This window comes from Bos grunniens, chromosome 13 (genome assembly GCF_055505025.1).
Source record: "Bos grunniens cultivar Pamir isolate PY7600 chromosome 13, Bosgru_T2T1.0, whole genome shotgun sequence".
Classification (NCBI taxonomy): domain Eukaryota; kingdom Metazoa; phylum Chordata; class Mammalia; order Artiodactyla; family Bovidae; genus Bos; species Bos grunniens.
Window position 1 is genome coordinate 35,623,959 of NC_141177.1, and position 17,050 is coordinate 35,641,008.

The following is a 17,050-nucleotide window of genomic DNA, read 5'->3' on the forward strand; positions in this document are numbered from 1 at the left end:
CTAAATTGCAGACAGATTCTTTACCATTTGAGCCAAGCTATCCCTTATGTGGCAAAGGCCAACAACTATACCTGGGTTTTAGATTCAACTCTCTGGACCTTTCCAGAAGCCTTAAGTGATGATAATCCCTTCTCTGGCTTCTGTTTCACTGGATCTTCACTTACACTTTTTAAATCGTTCTCATTTTCAATAAAAACTGGTATATAAAAGAATGTCCTTATTCTTTGGAATGGTACCCAAATATTTTAGTTTTAGAGAAACATGATGTCTGCAACATATTCATATATATTTTTGTTGTTGTTCAGTCAGCCAGACATGTCTGACTCTTTGTGACCCCATGGACTGCAGCATGCCAGGCTTCCCTGTCCATCACCAACTCCTGGAGTTTGCTCCATAAGTTTGCAAACTCATGTCCGTTGAGTCCGTAATGCCATCCAAGCATCTCATCCTCTGTTGCCCTCTTCTCCTTCTGCCCTCAATCTTTCCCAGAATCAGAGTCTTTTCCAATGAATCAGCTCTTCGCATCAGGAGGCCAAAGTATTGGAGCTTCAGCTTCAGCATCAGTCCTTCCAATGAATATTCAGGGTTCCTTTTCCTTTAGGATTGACTAGCTTGATCTCTTTGCTTGATCTCTTTGCTTGATCTCCTTGCTTGATCTCCTTTTCCTTTAGGATTGACTGCTTGATCTCCCCTATCCAAGGGACTCTCAACAGCCTTACAAATAGCTAAGAAGAGAAGAGAAAGTAAAAAGGCAAAGGATAAAAGAAAAGATATACCCATCTGAATGCAGAGTTCCAAAGAATAGCAAGGAGAGATAAGAAAGCCTTCTTAAGTGAACAATGCAAAGAAACAGAGGAAAGCAACAGAATGGAAAACACTAGTGATCTCTTCAAGAAAATAAGAGATACCAAGGGAACATTTCATGCAAAGATGGGCAAAATAAAGGACAGAAATGGCAAGGACCTAACAGAAGCAGGAGGTATTTAGAAGAGGTGGCAAGAATACACAGAACTATACAAAAAAGATCTTAATGGCCTGGATAACCACAATGGTGTGGTCACTCACCTAGAGTCAGATATCCTGGAGTGTGAAGGCAAGTGGGCTTTAAGAAGCATTAATATGAACAAAGTTAGTGGAAGTGTTGAAATTCAAGCTGAGCTGTTTAAAATCCTAAAAGACTATGTTGTTAAAGTGTTGTACCCAATATGCCAGCAAATTTGGAAAACTCAGCAGTGGCCACAGGACTGGAAAAGTCAGCTTTCATTCCAATCCCAAAGAAGAACAATGCCAAAGAATGTTCAAACTACCCACAATTACATTCATTTTGCATGCTAGCAAGGTAATGCTCAAAATCCTTCAAGCTAGGCTTCAACAATATATGAACTGAGAACTTCCAGATATATGTACATGTATAAGAGAGAGAATGACAAAGTAAATGGGGCAAGTGTAGACAATTGGTGAATCTGGAAAATGTTATTTGAGAGTTCCTTGTACTAGTCTTGCAATTTTCTGAAAGGGTATAATTATATCAATATGAAAAGTTGTCAAGAAAGTAAAGCAAAAAGAAAACCTTTGATAACTGCCTTCCTTACAGCCAATCTCCTCTCACTTCCACAGACTTCTCAGGAGTCTAGAATTGGCTCATTTCCTCATCTCCACCAACTCAGTCTCTCCACCATAACTTCTAGAAACTCCTTCTTCTGACATTCTTTCTTTACTTTTCAGGAAGCCACTCATCGGACCGACATCCCATCTCTGCCTGCTCTGTGGTTCATCTTCCATCTCCAACTGGACTCCTTCAAGGATCAGTCCAAGGCTTTCTCCTCTTCTTTACTCCTCTGAAACATTAATTACCACTCAGAAATGTCTAGTCTAGTTCCCCAACCTCCTTTCTTTCTGTCAGGTTTTCCAACAAGCCCTGTTTCTTCCCACTGAAGCTATCCTTCCTTCTTGTAGATAACTATTCTAAAAAATGGAAGAGGAGGGAATACTTCCAAGTTTACTCTATGAGCCCAGTATTATCCTAACACCAAAACTAGACAAAGACATCACAAGAAAACTATAGACAAATATTATGAATACAGACAAAACTAGCAACATATAAAAAGGATTGTACTCTGTGATCAAGCAGAACTTACCCCAGAAATGCAAAGTTACTTTAACATCTGCAAATCAATGTAATACACTATAATAGAATAAGGGACAAAAACCACAACAGACACACACACACACACAATAATTTGACAAAGTCAAATACCCACTTGCTATCAAAACACTCAATAAGCTAGGAATAGAAGGGAACGTCCTCAATCTGATAAAGAGTAATTTTTTTTTCTGGCCACTCATTGCAGCATGCACAGCTTCCCCTAACCAAGGACCAAACCCATGTCCCCTAGCCACTGGACCACCAGGGAAGTCCTAAAGGGCATTTTTTTTTTTTTTTTCTAATGGGAATTTTTGAAAAACCTATAGCTAGCATGGAACTTAATGGTGAAAGACTGAATGCTTTTGTGTTAAGATTGGCAACAATATTAACTGCTTTCGTCATTTCTATACAACATTCTACTGAAGGTTTGAGCTGCACAATTAGGCAAGAAAATGAAATAAAAATTTTCCAGCTTGGACAAAGAAAAGTAAAACTATTTCTATTAGCAGAAGACATGATCTTATGTATCAGAGAAGACAATGGCAACCCACTCCAGTACTCTTGCCTGGAGAATCCCATGGACGGAGGAGCCTGGTAGGCTGCAGTCCATGGGGTCGCGAAGAGTTGGACACGACTGAGCGACTTCCCTTTCACTTTTCACTTTCATGCATTGGAGAAGGAAATGGCAACCCACTCCAGTGTTCTTGCCTGGAGAACACTTTTCACTTTCATGCATTGGAGAAGGAAATGGCAACCCACTCCAGTGTTCTTGCCTGGAGAATCCCAGGGACAGCAGAGCCTGGTGGGCTGCCGTCTATGGGGTCACACAGAGTCGGACACGACTGAAGTGACTTAGCAGTAGCAGCATGATCTTATGTATAGAAAGTCCCAATTAATCCACTTAAAAAAAACTAGGGGAAAAAAAAAAAAACTAGTGGAATAACTAAACAAGTTAATCAAGGTTGCAGGATACAAAGATCAATACAGAAAAATCATTTGTATGTATATACACTAGCAGTAAACAATCTAAAAATGAAATTAGGACTTCCCTGGTGGTCCAGTGGTTAAGAATTTGTCTGCCAATGCAGCGATACAGCTCTGACCCCTGGTCCAAGAAGATCCCACATGCCTCGGGGCAACTAAGCCTTTGCATCACAACTACTTAGCCTGTGCTCTAGAGCCCATGTTCTACAACAAAAGAAGTCACCACAACGAGAAGCCCATGCACTGCAACTGGAGACTAGCCCCAACTCGTCGCAACTAGAGAAAGCCCACGCAAAGCAACAAAGACCCAGTGCAGCCAAAGATAAATAAAATAAACAAAAATAAATTGTAAAAAAGATAAAAATAAAATAATAATATAATTTCATTTATAAAAGCATAAAAAGAATAAAATACTGTAGCTCAGTCAGTAAAGACTCTGCCTGCAATGCAGGAGACCTGAGTTCTCTTCCTGGGTTGGGAAGAACTCCTGGAGAAGGAAATGGCAACCCACTCCAGGACTCTTGCCTGGAGAATCCCATGGACAGAGGAGCCTGGTGGGCTCCATGAGTCCATGAGGTCTCAAGAGTTGGACACAACTTAGCAACTAAACCACCATACATTTAATGAAAAATATGTAAGGCATGTACACTGAAAACTATTTTAAAATACTGAAAGAAACTAAAGATCTAAGTGAATGGAAAGACATTCTATGTTCACAGAATAGAACACTTACTATTTTAAAATGACAATATTGCCCAAATTGATGTATGGATGAATACAATTCTTACAAAATCTGTTGGCTTTTTTTTTTAATTTGCAGATGCTGACAAAACTATTTTAAAACTTCATATGGAAATGCAAGGGGTCCATAAAGCCGAACAATCTTAAAAACAAAGAACACAAAGTTATAGTATCCATACTTTTCGATTTCAAAACCAACTACAAACAAACAAACCACCAACTACAAGCTTCAGTAATCAAGGCTGTAGTATTGAAATAAGGACAGTCATAAAGGTCAATGTAATAAAATTGAGAGTTTTGATGTAAAATTTTATATTTATGGTCAACTCATTTTCTCCAGCATCCAAGACAATTCCACAGGACAAAAACAGTCTTTTCAACACTGAGACAACTGGATCTCCATATACAAAAAAAGGTAAAATAGCTCAAGTACTTTGGAAAACAGTTTAGCAGTTCCTCAGTTGTTAGAGTTACACTTGGATCAGGCAATTCCATTCCTAGGTATCAATATATATGTTCAAGAGAAATAAAAACATGTGTCTGCACAAACTGTACACAGATGTTCATGTGTGCATGCATGCTCAGTTGCTTAGTCATATTTGACTCTTGAGACCCCACGGACTGTAGTCCGCCAGGCTCCTCTACTCATGGGACTTTCCGAGCAAGAATACTGGAATGAGTTGTTATTTCCTCCTCCAGGGGATCTTCCCTACCCAGGGAACAAACCTGAGTCTCTTAAGTAGCCTGCATTGACAGGCAATTTCTTTACCAATGAGCCACCTCAGAAGCCCCCACAGATGTTCATAGCAGCTTTATTTATAAGAGCTAAAAAGGGGAAATAATCCAAATATCCATCAACTGATGAACGGATGAATAAAATGCAGGGGGCACTAGTGGTAAAATGCCTTATGGCAGGAAAAAAAAAAAAAAAGAGGAATTAAAGAGCCTCTTGATGAAGGTGAAAGAGGAGAGGGAAAAAGCTGGCTTAAAACTCAACATTCAAAAAAAGGTCATGGCATCTGGTCCCATCACTTCATGACAAACAGATGGGGAAACAATGGAAACAGTGACAGACTTTATTTTCTTGGGCTCCAAAATCACTGTGAAAGATGACTGCAGCCATGAAATTAAAATTTCATTCTTCCTTGGAAGAAAAGCTATGACAAACCTAGACAGCATATTAAAAAGTAGAGACATTACTTTGTCAGCAAAGGTCCATCTAGTCAAAGCTATGGTTTTTCCGGTAGTCATGTATGGATGTGAGAGTTGGACCATAAAGAAGGCTGAGCACCAAAGCATTGATGCTTTTGAACTGTGGTGTTGGAGAAGACTCTTGAGAGTTCTTTGGACTGCAAAGAGATCAAACCAGTCAATCCTAAAGGAAATCAACCCTGAATATTCATTGGAAGGATTGATGCTGAAGCTGAAGCTCCAATACTTTGGCCACCTGATGCAAACAGCTAACTCATTAGAAAAGACCCTGATGCTGGGAAAGACTGAAGGCAGGAGAAGGGGAGGACAGAGGAGGAGATGTTTGGAAGGTATCACTGACTCAATGGATTTGAGTTTGAGCAAACTCTGGGAGATGGTGAAGGACAGGCAAGCCTCGCATCCTGTGGTTCACCGGGCTGCAAACAGTCAGACACGACTGAGCGACTGAAGGACAACAACTAGTGGTAAAGAACCCGCCTACCAATGCAGATGTAAGAGATGCTGACTCAATCCCTGCGTGGGGAAGATCCCCTGGAGAAGGGCATGGCAAACCACTCCACTATACTTGCCTACAGAATCCCATTGATAGAGAAGCCTAGAGGGTTATGGGACATAGGGTGGCACTGAAGCAATTTAGCAAGAACACACACATATGAATATAAGGAATATTTTTCTGCAGTAAAGGAATTAAGTTCCAATACATGCTAGCACAAGAACAAACTTTTAAAACATTATACTTGGTGAAAGAAGCTACTCAAGAAAGACCACACGGTGTATGATGGCATTTATATCAAATATGCAAACAAACCTATAGAGACAAAAAGTAGACTAGTAATTGCCTAGGACTCTAGGGCCTCAGAAGGAGGCCCTTCTGAATAGAAAGTGACTGCTAATTGATAACAGGGTTTTTCTTAGAGGTGATGAAAATATTCTAAAATTAGACTGTGATGATGGATGCACAATCCTGGGGGTATACGAAAAACCACGAGATTTTACAGTTTAAATAAGCAAATTTTATAATACGTGAATTATAGTTTGGAAAAGTTATTTTTAAAAAAGAACCAAAGCTCATCTAGACACGCAAATTCTGGGGCTTCCGCAAAGGGTTGGCTGCAGAGGCCGTGCAAGGTGGGGGTAGGAGGGGTTTGGGAACTTGCCAGGGAAAGCGGCCATAACTTCCCAATTATTAAAGAACGGTGTCCTAATTGCCTAGAGAATCCCCGAGATGCCTCGCGGAGAGCCCCCTCCCTCCCTACCTCCTCTCAATCGAAAGCCTTCAAGAGTCCACAGAGAAAACTAGCCCAGAAAAGTCGCCGGGTCCCAGTTGCACTCACCACCGGGCAGTAGCTGCAGTCTGGAACCGGAAGCGGTTGCGCCACGTTTGTTATGGGAAAAGTGAGGTTTGAAAGGAAGTCACCAGAACCATCTTTACTTAGGGCAGGGAAGAAAGGGGAAAGGCAATTACGGGCATCTTGACTGAGGGCATTGGCTGTCGATGATGCGTTCCTGGAAGGAGTAGTTTGTTCGATTTCTAGAGGTTTATTGATCAATGTGCTTGAAAGTGAAAGTCGCTCGGTCGTGTCCGACTCTTTGCGACCCCATGGACTATACAGTCCGTGGAATTCTCCAGGCCAGAATACTGAGGTGGGTAGCCTTTCCCTTCTCTAGCGGATCCTCCCAACCCAGGGATCAAACTCGGTTTCCCGCATTGCAGGGGGGATTGTTTACCAGCTGAGCTGTAAGGGAAGCCCAAGAATACTGGAATAGGTAGCCTATCCCTTCTCCCGAAGATCTTCCCAACCCAGGAATCAAACTGAGGTCTTCTGCAATGTAGGCAAGTTTTTTACCAAATGAGCTATCAGGGAAGCCTGGTGTGCTTGGTAGACAGGAAATGGCATAGGAAAAATGTTTTAAATATTTAAAAACCTGAATGTATATGTTAAAAAAAAAAGTGTAGTGAAATTAACAAAAAGAATGTTAATATTTCAACATGTTGCATTCAACTCAGTTCAGTTCAATTCAGTCGCTCAGTCGTGTCCGACTCTTTGCAACCCCATGAATCGCAGCACGCCAGGCCTCCCTGTCCATCACCAACTCCCGGAGTTCACCCAGACTCATGTCCATCGAGTCAGTGATGCCATCCAGCCATCTCATCCTCTGTCATCCCCTTCTCCTCTTGCCCCCAATCCCTGCCAGCATCAGAGTCTTTCCCAATGAGTCAACTCTTCACATGAGGTGGCCAAAGTACTGGAGTTTCAGCTTTAGCATCATTCCTTCCAAAGAAATCCCAGGGCTGATCTCCTTCAGAATGGACTGGTTGGATCTCCTTGCAGTCCAAGGGACTCTCAAGAGTCTTCTCCAACACCACAGTTCAAAGGCATCAGTTCTTCGGCGCTCAGCCTTCTTCACAGTCCAACTCCCACATCCATACATGACCACTGGAAAAACCATAGCCTTGACTAGACGGACCTTTGTTGGCAAAGTAATGTCTCTGCTTTTGAATATGCTATCTAGGTTGGTCATAACTTTCCTTCCAAGGAGCAAGCGTCTTTTAATTTCATGGCTGCAGTCACCATCTGCAGTGATTTTGGAGCCCCAAAAAATAAAGTCTGACACTGTTTCCTCTGTTCCCCATCTATTTCCCATGAAGTGATGGGACCAGATGCCATGCTCTTCGTTTTCTGAATGTTGAGCTTTAAACCAACTTTTTCACTCTCCACTTTCACTTTCATCAAGAAGCTTTTTAGTTCCTCTTCACTTTCTGCCATAAGGGTGGTGTCATCTGCATATCTGAGGTTATTGATATTTCTCCTGGCAATCTTGATTCCAGCTTGTGTTTCTTCCAGCCCAGCGTTTCTCATGATGTACTTTGCATATAAGTTAAATAAACAGGGTCACAATATACAGCCTTGAAGTATTCCTTTTCCTATTTGGAACCAGTCTGTTGTTCCATGTCCAGTTCTAGTTGTTGCTTCCTGACCTGCCTACAGATTTCTCAAGAGGCAGGTCAGGTGGTCTGGTATTCCCATCTCTTTCAGAATTTTCCTCAGTTTATTGTGATCCACACAGTCAAAGGCTTTGGCATAGTCAATAAAGCAGAAATAGATGTTTTTCTGGAACTCTCTTGCTTTTTCCATGATCCAGCGGGTGTTGGCAATTTGATCTCTGGTTCCTCTGCCTTTTCTAAAACCAGCTTGAACATCAGGAAGTTCACAATTCACGTATTGCTGAAGCCTGGCTTGGAGAATTTTGAGCATTCAAGTAGCTGTACACAACTGCCAGAACTGCAGGATCATGCAAAAGACAAATGAGAGTTATTGTTTCACTCCATTAACTCCTTGAAAGTATTCTGTGCACTCACAGCCTCCTATAGATGCCTACACTGGGATTAGCAGCAAAGTCGTGTCCAACTTTTGAGACCCCATGGACTGTAGCTCACCAGGCTCCTTTGTCCACGGGATTTCCCAGGAAAGAATACTGGAGTGGGTTGCCATTTTCTTCTCCAGGGGATCTTCCTGACCCAGGGATGGAACCCGAGTGGCAGGAGGATTCTTTCCCACTGTATGTTGGGATCAGATCAGATCAGATCAGTCGCTCAGTCGTGTCCAACTCTTTGCAACCCCATGAATCGCAGCACGCCAGGCCTCCCTGTCCATCACCAACTCCTGGAGTTCACCCAGACTTATGTCCATCGAGTCAGTGATGCCATCCAGCCATCTCATCCTCTGTCGTCCCCTTCTCCTCCTGCCCCCAATCCCTCCCAGCATCAGAGTCTTTTCCAATGAGTCAACTCTTCACATGAGGTGGCCAGAGTACTGGAGTTTCAGCTTTAGCATCATTCCTTCCAAAGAAATCCCAGGGCTGATCTCCTTCAGAATGGACTGGTTGGATCTCCTTGCAGTCCAAGGGACTCTCAAGAGTCTTCTCCAACACCACAGTTCAAAAGCATCAGTTCTTTGGCGCTCAGCCTTCTTCACAGTCCAACTCTCACATCCATACAGAACCCTGTAAATTAGGAGTCCTACACTTGTGAAAAATTTAAATAACACTATCTAATCACTGTCAGATACTTTGAGCTTACCACAAGTAAGCTGGCTGATGTAGTGACCTTTTGAAGGCAAATTTATAGATACAATTAGAAGTAAAACTAATTGTGAACTTTCCTTCACATTCAGACAAATCTAACACAGAAACTGTAATTTTACTTTTACTTCCAGCTTTGTACTTTGATAATCAGTGTACAATTTTGATTTTCACATTTTTGTATGTAATATGGCTCATAAAAACCACTCTTCCAAAGTAGCATGATAGAGTGTGATTAAAGAAACCCTGGAATACTCAAACCCCTTCCTAAATATGCATGTACCCTTAACTTAAAAATTCCTTAATTCCCCTCCTCTCCATTTTAGAAATGAGAAACTCAAATATAATTGAATGAAATTTATTATCTGATTGTGCAACCATTAAAAATTATTTTAAAAATAACAAAAGGAAATTCTGGATTATGAACTGCATTGTCATTTTTCATGTCTCTTTAGTCTCCCTTAACCTCTGTTTCTCCGTACACAGATGTTTGTGCATCTTCTTTGTATTCTTGGAATTTATTTATTTATTTATTTTGATCGTGCTAGGTCTTCATCGCTGCACGTGGACTTGCTGTAGTTGGAGATCTAGTGGAGATCAGCTACTCTCTAGTTGCAGTGCACAGGCTTCTCACTGCAGTGGCTTCTCCTGTTGCACAGCACAGGCTCTAAGCATGCTGGCTTCAGTAGCTGCAGTTTGCTGGCTCTAGAGTGTAGGCTCAGTAGTTGTGCCCCAAGTGCTTAGTTGCTCCTCACTGTGTGGAATCTTCCCAGGCCAGAAATTGAACTGGTGTTCTCTACATTGCAAGGTGGACTCTTAACCACTGGATCACCAGGGAAGCCTGGCGTTGACATTTTTGAAGAGTACCGGTCAGTTGTGTTGTTGACTGTCCCTCAATCTGAGTTTTCCTGATGCTGCCACCCTGTTCTCAATGGCGCTGAACATTGCTGATCACTCCCGTCCTCTGGAAAGTCCCTGTCTCTGAGTTTCCCTGATAACACCTTCTCCCAGTTTTCCTCTTTCCTCTCTCAATCATCTGAATCTCCTTTACAAACTCTTTCTCTTCAGTGGAACCTCTCTCAGGGTTCTTGAATCTCCTCTTTTCTCTCCTGTGCAGATGACTCCCAAACCTCTAAGCCAGTCTTGTTCTGAGATTCAAGTTAACATCTTCTCCAATACCTTTATCTCAGCTTCCAACACCTCCCAAACAACCTGCTCTTGTTACCCGAAAATTGGATTTGTCTCTTGGTGGATATCAAACCAAAAGATACAACCAAGCCAAAAATCAGAAGAAAGGATTGATTACTTTCAGTGAGTTAGGAGAACACCTGGGGTCTTTCCCAAAGTAGTGTCTCCCTGAACAGCAGAATTAAGGAATTTTTAAGTTAAGGGTACATGCGTATTCATGAAGGGGTTTGAGCAGAGGAGAATTCAACATAGAATTGAGGAGAAGGTCCCAAGTTGCCTTTTTAAAAAAATATTTATTTGTTTATTTGGCTGCCCCAGGTCTTAGTTGCAGCATATGGGATCTAGTTCCCTGCTCAGAGATGGAACCTGGGCCCCTTGCATTGGGAGCATGGAGTCTTAGCCACTGGATCACCAGGAAGTCCCCCAAATTTTCATTGATTGAAGTCAGGAAGGTCAGTAAAAAGCAATATCTTCATCCATTAGTTTCCAATAGATCTGGTGGTTGAGTGCTGGGGCAGAGGGGTAAATTCTGCAAAATAGCTCAAGAAATTGCTTTAGGCTAATTTTTAACATTGAAACAGAACTAAGAGTCATTACAACAGATTTATTATCTTTGTTATTGTTACTTTTCTTGACTGGTAATAATCATTTTTCCTGCATTCTTTTGTCCCCTTAAGATCATTAATTTCTGAGGCTTGTTCAAGGGTAAGCTTTCATCCAGACTTAGATCACAAAATGGCTTAGGCTAAAAGTGGCTTCTCTTGTGTTAAGAAAGCCCTGTTTGGGTACCGCAACCCACTCCAGTGTTCTTGCCTGGGGAATCCCATGGACAGAGGGGCCTAGTGGGCTACAGTCTATGGGGTTGCAAAGAGTTGGACGCAACTAAGCAACTAACACACACACACAAACACGCCCTATCTGCTTACACACCTACACCAGAATCTCCTGTTTCAGTGAGTCAAACCATTTGCCAATGACAGAAAATTTTTCTCCTTCTTTGTCAACATGTTTCATATCCATCAGGAATCAAAGCATCTTGCAGATTCTTTCTCTTAAAGATCTATTGACTAGATCTTAATTCTCTTCATTTTCACTGCAACTTTCTCAGTAGAGCTCACCTGTATCGTGGTAGCATTAGTCGATCAGTCGTGTCCTACTCTTTGTGATCCCATGGACTCTAGCCCACCAGACTCCTCTGTCCATGGAATTCTCCAGGCAAGAATACTGGAGTGGGTAGCCATTCCCTTCTCCGGGGGATTTTCCCAACCCAGGCATCGAATCCAGATCTCCCAAATTGCAGGCGGGTTCTTTACCATCTGAGTCACCAGAGAAGTATCCACTACCTGTATGACAAAAGCTTTCCATCTCCCCTGAAGCTTGTTTTCTTTTTTTGTTTTTTCTCTTTTTGGCTGTACTGCACAGCACAAGTCCTAACCACAGGACTGCCAGGGAATTCTCCAGATTTTTGTTTTTCTTTTTTTTAAACAATATCTATTTATTTCTGGCTGTGCTGGGTCTTTGTTGCTGCTCATGGGCTTTCTCTAGTTGTGGCAAGCAGGGGATATTCTCTAGTTGTGGTGTGTAGGCTTCTCATTGCAGTGGCTTCTGCTGTTGCAGATCATGGGCTCTAGCAAGTGGGCTCTAGCAAGTAGTTGTGGGACTTAGGCTCAGTAGTTGTGGCACAAAGGGCTTCATTGCCCTGTGGCACATGGGATCTTCCCCAACCAGGGATCAAGCCTGTGTCCCTCACATTGGCAGGCAGATTCTTAACCACTGGACTAGGGAAGCCCAGAGTTTTCTTTTTAAAAGCCCAGCTTTTTCTTTTAATCACCTCACTCTCTTCCCTTCAGGCTAACACTCAAACTTCTTAACCAGACTTAGAGGGTTCCTTACCTCCTGTCGGTGGTGGTGGTTTAGTCACTAAGTCATGTCCAACTCACTGCGACTCCATGGACTGTAGCCCGCCAGCTCCTCTGTCCATGGGGTTTCCCAGCTAAGAAGTGGGTTGCCATTTCCTTCTCTAGGGAATCTTCTTGACCCAGGATTGAACTCAGGTCTCTTGCACTGCAGGCGGTCTCCTGCTTGGGAAGTGGATTCTTTTCTGACTCAGCCACCTGGGAAGTCTTACCTTCCATTACTATCCCCCAACCCTCCACCTATACACTATTTTCTTTTCCTTAAATACGCTATGCTTGCTCTCTCTTGTTCTTCAGTCTCCAAGTCCTGAAGACTTGTGACTCCATGGACGCCACTCCTGCCTCTGAGCTTTTTATATCCATGCAGTTTCCTCCTTGGGAACACTCTTCTCTCCTTTTGTCTCTGTCATGCTTCTGAGTTCAGAAGGAGAAGGGGGCGACAGAGGATGAGATGGTTGGATGGCATCACCAACTCAATGGACATGAGTTTGAGCAAACTCCAGGAGATAGTGAAGGACAGGGAAACCTGGCATGCTGCAGTCCATGGGGTCACAAAGAGTCGGACATGACTTAGTGACTGAACAAAAGCAATGATGTTTCTGAGTTCAGCATTAGGAAATTCTTTCAGGAAACCTTCTCTGACTTGTCAAATGTGAGTTTGTTATCCCTCTCAGAAAGCCCACTTTCCTCCATTTACCTTCATGTTTCGCTCACTAGACTATAAGTGCCTTGAGGGCAAGTACAATACTACCATGTCTGTTTCATACTTTTGTCCAGACCCCCGCCTAATGACTCACATGTAAGTGCTCAAGAAAGTGCTATTATATCCAGGAATAACTAAGTCTCTTCCCAGGTCTCCTCCGTTCCCCTCCCCACGCCACCCCCACTCAACCCTTACCTCCCCCAAGAAGTCTAAAAATCATGACTTCTCTCTGACCTTTTATCAGTAAAACAACACGTGGAGCCTCTTGTCACTGTCACTCTTGCCCTGAAAAACAAGTTTGTTCGCTTATAAACTAACTCTTATTTATCTCTACTCTCTAGTTGCAGTGCGTAGGCTTCTCATTGCAGTGGTGGAGCACGGGCTGGGCACGTGGGCTTCAGTAATTGTGGCACACAGGCTTAGTTGTTCCAAGGCATGTGGGATCTCAGTTCCCAGACAAGGATCAAACCCATGTCCCCTGCATTGGCAGACGTCTTCTTTTATCTACTGCGCCACCAGGGAAGTTCAAGATTTATCTTTCTAATGGGAGCGATTTCCTGGAGCAAATTTCTGAAGTCTGGCGTGACTTTCTTTGCCACATAGCATGGCTCAGGCCATCCTTTCTTATCACTTTCAGTTGGTCAGTGCACAGGAAATGAAAACTAATCAAAGTCATCATCAAAACAAAATAGTTAATAATTGAGACCTTTAATCTGCACAGGTAGCAAAATAATTTACCGCATTACAAAAGGGCCAAAAGAAAAAGTTGTTTTGCCATTGACAGTATAATGACTGGGTAAATTGATTTATGTCACAGTCTGATGAAACTCTTATATTTCATAGTTGATTTTTCTGCCATCAGCTAAGCTACTTTAGCCAAATCTCTTTCAGCAGAAAGTCTTTCAAAGTAGAATAATATTATTTGCAATGATCTTATTTCTCCCTGTCATTCTGAACCTTGATCTAATTGTTCTTCCTTCTGGGGATTTAGCTTTAAGCTAGAGCTCATCTTGCCCTGGAGAAAGAAGAAAGGAAACCTTACTTTAAGGGTTAAGTAATTGATGAAATGCAAGGTATCTTACTGTTTTTCAGTCATGCAATGTTATAAAGCCATAATTAAGCAGTAAGTTGATAACCAAGAAAAGAATATCAGATGGATAATTCCCTGACTAGATTGGAATATCCATAAAGGTAGAGGTGTGGGTTTTATTTTCCAATGAATACCCAGCACCGGACAATGTGTCATTCAATACCTTTTTGGGAAGGTTATATAATGAACATAAACTTGGACCTTAAGGTCTAAAAATCAATACTGGCACAATAATAGGCAAATGGTAAAGACTTTAAAAACACTGCTTGTTGGCCATTCCATGATACTAACAAAAAGCATCAATTTTTGGCACCTTGAGCCTATGAAAGCTTAACGAATGACATGTGATTTCATGATGAGGTGGACAGATATGACTGACCTAAGGCCAAGAGCCATAGGCACCTAAATGTGCAGTCAGGAGAGGCTTCAATCTTAACTCTCTTACTCATCAATTCTATGACTGTAGCCATTAACCTCTGTGAGCCTTAATTTTCCCTTCTCTAAAAAGGGAACAATAAATGCTTTCCAAGACTATTAAAAAAAAAAAAACTGCTTGATAGGGTAATTGACTGGCTGATGGCCAACAATTCTAAATTCACTTTTCTCTCAAATTAGTGGTTTGAGCAATACCAGTATAACCAAGCTAAGGTTCATGTGTGGAGCAAAAAGCCAAACTCTGAAAGTGAGTATTTACAGCAAATTAAGGGTTTATTTGCAACACACAAAGCAAGATCCACGCCATCTTAGTCTCTGAGTTGGGAATGTTTTAAGGGGAAGAAGAGAGAAATGAATATTAATCATAGTCTTGTGACATTTTTGAGACATTTCTTAATTGTAGTTTTGGGAGTCAGGATGTCTCTGATTTAAGATTCTCTGGCCAGGTCATCCATAGCTTGGGAATCTACGAGCTCATTTTGCCCTGGAGAAACAACCTGAGTTTATACGTTAATGATTATGCCTATTATAGCAATTTTAGTACATTAATAATGTTAGTGACAATAGTGAGTTGAGTCATCTGACTCTGGTTGATTAGGATCAGTTGCCACAGGACTGAGGTCAGAAGGGACAAAAGGAATTGAGGTCAGAGAAAATAAGCAAGGGAGTAAAGCTGTGGATAGATTACTCATAGTCTTGGAAAGGGAACTTGTCTTTAGGGGGTCTTGGTCTTACCAGATATAATGAATGCTTTTGCGTGTCAGCAGAAAACAAATGCAACTTGAAGAAACTGATACGTTTCTGAATACTAAGGAAATAATTTGACCCTTACACATTTATTGGAATGTAAGGCCTCAAGGCTTCTTCTTCTTCTTTTTTTCCCGCCACACTATGCAGTTTGTGGGATCTTAGTTACCTGACCAGGGATTGAAACTAGGTCCTTGTCAGTGAAAGCATTATGCCCTAACCACTGGACCCCAAGGAATTCCTGGTGAATGTGATGCCTCAGGTCTTATAAGGAACTACTTACAAGGCTTAGAAATCAGTATATACAATATGGTAATAATTTGTATATGCTTAAATTCTGCCAAAGAATGATTAAAGGACATGAATATGTATTTTACTTGGGAACTTCATAAAACATATAGTATATTCTAATTACTATTGCTGCAACAATAAATTACCCCCAAACTTAGAGGTGTAGGGGAGCAGAATTTGTCACTCCAAAACATGTCTCTGGCATATTAATTATTTTAAACTGGCTATTTTCTAGAAAACAGTAGACTTGGGAAAACTCTGAAAACCAAGTAGGAGTTACCCTTTTTAAAGAAATATTTAACTCTAGAAACTCTTATCAATAGAGAAGGCACTGACTTAAATCTGCACAACCTTACCCTCATTTGCTGTGCTTTTCCTGTAACTTTCCATAACTGACTCACCCCACCTCAACACTCTCTTTGTCTTTAGTTGAGGGTGGTATTTAAGGTGAAAGTTTGGGCTGTTTTGGTGAATTACTCAATTTTCCTGGGTTTCTCCTATGTACACATTATTTCACTTTTATTTGATTTCCTCTTGTTATTCTGTCTCATGTCAGTTCAATTCTAGACCAGCCAGAAGAAAGAACCTAGAAAGAAAGAGGGAAATGTCTTCCTCCCCTACAGAGGCTTATTATCCCTTAGGGTTCCCGTGGGCCAGTTATCTGGCATGTTCTAAGTTGCTTCAGTTGTGTCTGACTCTGTGACTCTGAGGACCATCGCTCGCCAGGCTCCTCTGTCCATGGGATTCTCCAGGCAAGAATACTGGAGTGGGTTGCAGTGGAGTGATTAGATGCAATCGTGTCCATACTGACTTCTCCACAGAGCTGTTTGTGTGTGTGTGTGTGTGTGTGTGTGTGTGTGTGTATGTGCTCATAGCAAAGAACCAATCTTAGCTCAGTTTATAAAAAAAACTGCCTGCAGGGCTTCCTTGGTGGCTCAGTGATAAAGAATCCATTTGCCATTGCAGGAGATATGGGTTCGATCCCTGATCCAGGAAGATGCCACATGCTGCAGAACAACTAAGCTCATGTTCTACCACTATTGAGCCTGTGCTCTGGAGCCTGGGAGCCACAACTACTGAATCCCACAGCTAGAGCCGGTATTCCACGATAAGAGAAGCCACCACAATGAGAAGGCCTTGCAGCGTGACTAGAGAGTAACCCTCAAAGCAACGAAGACCCAGCACAGACGTAAATAAATAAACAAACAAACAAGATATACACCCACATATATTTGTATGTATATACACAAAGAATCCAGATCTAATACCAATAAAAATTTTTAAAAACTGCCTACAAGCTGGATTTTGCCCATAAACCCCAATTTGCTGGTCCCCACTCTAGACACAATCCAAGAGACCAAGATGGAAGCTGCCACCTCTTTAAAGGCCTAGCCTGTGAAGTCATAGACTGTCCTTTCCACTGTATTCTATTAGAATACATAATCACTTATGGCTTGATTTCATTGTGGGAGGGGAATTACACAAGGGTTTGAAGACTGCTAAAGGCAAGGATC

General features: G+C 41.9%; 1 protein-coding gene and 1 long non-coding RNA gene across 14 annotated transcripts in view; one reads left to right on the forward strand and one right to left on the reverse strand.

Annotated features, from left to right (window-relative positions):
* The window catches only part of SHLD1 (shieldin complex subunit 1), a 117,020-nt gene extending 110,503 nt beyond the window's left edge, over positions 1 to 6,517 (reverse strand). For 6 of the 13 annotated variants that reach the window (XM_086333448.1, XM_086333456.1, XM_086333452.1 and 3 more), the window contains exon 1: positions 6,418 to 6,517. The gene's annotated coding sequence lies outside the window, so the exon portion shown is untranslated. Of the gene's footprint in view, positions 1 to 3,863; positions 3,884 to 6,339 lie in introns of those variants that run through there. The other 7 variants (XM_086333447.1, XM_086333454.1, XM_086333450.1 and 4 more) reach the window with 2 other exon arrangements.
* Positions 6,446 to 16,827, forward strand: LOC147360725 (uncharacterized). The gene is made up of 2 exons (XR_015139389.1): positions 6,446 to 6,727; positions 16,503 to 16,827. It is a non-coding gene; the product is annotated as an uncharacterized LOC147360725 (long non-coding RNA).
* The last annotated feature ends 223 nt before the right edge of the window (positions 16,828 to 17,050 follow it).